We start from the raw sequence: 4353 nt of genomic DNA on the forward strand, positions 1-4353 counted from the left end.
TATATCTGTATCCCTAAGAACATATGATTAGCAAAAAAGACAACAGAAATTAGATATTCCTGTCAGTCTGTTATTTTTATTTTTTAAATTACTCAATTCACCAGTTTAATTGCTTAGTAAGAGGCATATCATCCAACAACAGGATTTGACTTAAGGGACTATTCTTGTAGAAGCACTTTCCAGTTTTTATTTATACATTTAGTGTCATATTATATTAAAGTCTATCTCCTCTGAAGCAGCATCAAGACTCATTTTAATCATGACTGGTACCAGAATTGGACTATTTTTTAAAATATGGTAACTAATTTATGTATTTTAATCCTTTGAGAAATTTACAGATACATACAACGTATTTTGAACACATCTATCCTTCCTTTTCTCCAACTCCTCAAAGTGTGGAGACATCCATTGGTACACTGACAAGTTAGAAGTGACTACACAACTATAGATAGTAACACTTCCTCTCTCAGTAACCATCAACTGTCAATAGCTCCTCACCTTGTGGCAGGGCCTTGGGAGACCCTTCTCCCTCCATGCTGTGATTATTGATATAAACTAACAAGTTCATAATTTGTTCATAGTTTGAGCAAATGATAACTTCCCTCATAGTGACGAGGTAAAAGATCAGAAAGGAATTCTTAGAATCAGAAGTGAGTGATGCCTTCATAAAGTGGACATATATACCTAAACAAAAGATACTCAGCAGAGTGGAGAAACTTCCAAATGTTTCCTCTCTAGATTTCAAAAGAGTCAAATTAGTAAACACAACTTTCTGTTACAGAAAGAGATATATGTATAAATAAGAACATTAAAATTAGAAGGAGCTGATTAATTAAAGAAGAATCATCAGAGAAGCAAGAGTAAGTAAGCAAAGAAAGTCACTAGCAGAACAATGCAAAGTATACAAACAGAAATGAGAGCCTAGAAATACCAGGGCAACCAAAATCATGACCACTTTCCTCTATTTTCAAACATTTCTCAATAACAGAGCCTTCGATTTTTAATAGCATATTTCCCCTTGAATTAATGTCTACATTTCCCAGCTTCCCATATAAGAAGGTGGCATATAACTAATTTCTGTATGGTATAATGTATAATGTGTTTTCTCTTGGGAAAAAACATATTTGTTTCCTTTAGTACTTCCTTCTACACACACACACACACACACACACACATCCTGTCTTGAGTTACAACATCTATCGTAAACTGTATAAAAACTTAGATGCTGAAACATAGTTTCAGTAAACAATAAAAATAATTTCATTGGTCAGTAAACAATAAAAATAGTTGTAAAATGTATAGATAAATTATGAGCAAGATAGATATCATATATAATAATTTAATTTATAAATTATATCTGTGATAAAATGATTTAAATTTTTAGTGACATAATCATGTTTAATTATATATTAAATGATAAAACTAAGCTTAAATATAAATATTAGCAACTGGCAATGTTATAATTTTAGTATACTGTGACAATCTCCATTAAAATGTACGAAAGCAGTGATTAGCTTTGAAATGAGTCGGAGATGTATGCTTAAAGTCTCTTTTAAATTAGGTTTATAATAGATACGACTGGAAAATAGTGTGAGGAAATAAATTAACTCTGATCCTTAAAACCTTACATTTTGGGATAGTTTCCAAAGAAAGTTTGCTAATCTACATCATAACACATTACTTAAGCATTATTAGATCAAATTTGTCATGATCTTAGTGTTTTGAATTATAGATATACCCTCAACAGACACACACACAGACACACATACACACAGACACACACACACACACATACACACACACATATATATGTATATAGTGATATATATATCACAGTAGATTTTAAACATCGTTATATGAAAGATACTAAAATAGAAATATTTCTTTTACAAAAATATTCTGACATTCCATTTTGTTCAGTATTAAAGTAATTTTCATTTGAATTATAAAATTATTATTTTTTACACATAGAGTTAAATATGTTTGGTAAGAACTAAGAAGTAACAGGTACGTACTCTTTTTTTTTTTTCATTTTAAGAACTAATCCTATTCTGTATGAATGTAACTTGAACACAGTATGTCCACATTTTATTTGCTTCAAAACTAGATATCTGAATATTGGGTTTTAAAGAAAGATTTCTCATTGCAGACAAGAGTGAATGCAGACAAGAGTATATTATTCATATCAAATTTTGTTCTGTATATAAAATTATAATAGTGAGGAAGTTTAAATATAAAAATATCATGAACAATTAGGAGAAAATGCAACAAAATGTTGGAAGCCTAAGATAATGCCAGCAAATGATACATATATACACAGATGCAGAACTCTTCAAAGAGAGCTGAGCTAAAATCTTGAATCACACAATTATATCAGAAAAACCACCAAGGAAACAGGAAATAGCGATAGAGAATCAATTTAATAGTGGTACAAAAGAGAACATAAAATAACAAGTAATCTTTTAATGGAGGTGGACAATTGTAGCTTCTCTTGATTTTTTTTTTAGTTAGGTTTTAACTTAGCACATAAAAATTTCATTTATTTATTTTTCAGTACAGTTTACATATTTATTTTTTCAAAAGCATTGTTTTTATTTTTACAGAGTCCTAAGCAGTTCAGTGGCAGGAGGAGTGGGAGAGGTTTCATTTTCAACCCAGGAACCTCTATGATGTTGGTTTGTATCAAACACACAGGCAAGTGGTATCACGGATTTGGTAAACTGATGATAATGTTCAGTATTTCTCTGCTAGAACAACAATGTGAGTGCCAATCTCTGTTGCTGCAAGAATCCTGAATCTAGTATTTTCAAATCTAACTCTTTCAATTTCTATTTCTGAAGGTTTGAAATCAATCAACAGTAGACAGATGTGTAATTGCATTGTCTAAATGTTTATTCAAATGTCCAATCATATTTCTTCTTAACTTATTTTTTTCAAGGGAGGTGATTGGCTATATTTGTTTAAATTCTGTTGCCATGGCTTAAAACCTATAGGATTCCACTTGTACACTTGAGGGCCTTGTTTTTCATTTATACCAGTTAAAATCAAACAACAATGAAGCAGCCTCATTTCATTATTTGTGTGTAGACTTGAGAAATATTAGCAATTCTTTTTCATAGCTTGTCCACAGAAAACTCATAGCCACAATTGTCTTTCCAATTAGCTGCCCCATAGCACACCCTCTGTACCTGGAATCTTCTGTCAGCTGTTAGCTTTCAGTTATCTTGAACAAATATGTTACTGGGTTGGCATCCAGTAATTTGTCATGTACTTTCTTCTATGCGACAAAAACTGAGCAGTCTTTTCCTCTGACAGCTACAGATGTAAGTCCACCTTAGTAAATAGTCTTAAATGCATATTCTACTTGGTAGAGTTGGCCCTTGGGAGATAAAATAGGAATGTGATGGTGAAAACAGCTGCTGGAACCACGGGGCATGGTGTTCCCACTATTTCAAACACAGTCTGACAGGTATGAATGTTTTTAAAAAGAGAAAAATATATATTCCAGTGTGGAACATATGAAATATGATTCAAATCAAATTTTCAGAACAAATGGGACAAAATGGCTTTATTCACTCACTCACAATGAAGAATTTGAGGCCACAAATTCTTGACTCTCTGGTTGCTGAAATATATTGGTCAGGATTTCAAGGCATTAGGATGAAGTTAATAGACACCTCTCAGCAAATCTAATATACTCAAGAAGGAAAACCAAACATAGGTATTTGGATGCATTATCCAACAAGTAGCCCACATGCATTCACCTACAGTATCACTCAAGTTAGATGAGCATTCTGTCACAACATACCATGAACAAACATTTGCCAGTGTGATGTTTATTCCACTTTACATCATCATAAAAAGAACAATAAGAGTTGACTGGTGAATCTGACAAACAGGTATTTGGAGCACAGCTCTCAGTGGGATGTCTCCATCAAGTCCTACCCAAAGAAGACAGGGTGAGAAGAGTAAAAGAACCAAAGGGATAGAGGACACCAAGAGAACAAGGCCCTTTATTATTTAGATGTTTTCAACCTTCCTAAGGCTAGAACACTTAAATACAGTTATTCATGTTGTAATGAACCTCAATCATAAAATTATTTTGCCACTGCATCATAACAGTAATTTTGCTAGTTATAATTCATAATGTAAACATCTATGTTGTCTGATTGTCTTAGGAAAACTTTAAGAAAGTGTCATCCTACCTCCAAATGGGTCACTACCCACAGAATAAGAACCAATGTTAATTCAACTGGGGAAAGTAAAGAAGAGGGTCTCTGATACTTCTGCCTTCTCTTAAGACTCTTTTTCCTCTGTTAGTTTCTTTTTATAACCTTTGATGTGATAGATTTT

General features: G+C 32.3%; 1 pseudogene; it reads right to left on the bottom strand.

Annotated features, from left to right (window-relative positions):
* Positions 1-2733: 2733 nt before the first annotated feature.
* On the bottom strand, positions 2734-3436 carry LOC114626276 (annotated as a pseudogene).
* Between the last annotated feature and the right edge of the window lie 917 nt (positions 3437-4353).

Source organism: Grammomys surdaster, unplaced genomic scaffold (genome assembly GCF_004785775.1).
Source record: "Grammomys surdaster isolate TR1022 unplaced genomic scaffold, NIH_TR_1.0 232, whole genome shotgun sequence".
In the NCBI taxonomy this organism is placed as follows: Eukaryota; Metazoa; Chordata; class Mammalia; order Rodentia; family Muridae; genus Grammomys; species Grammomys surdaster.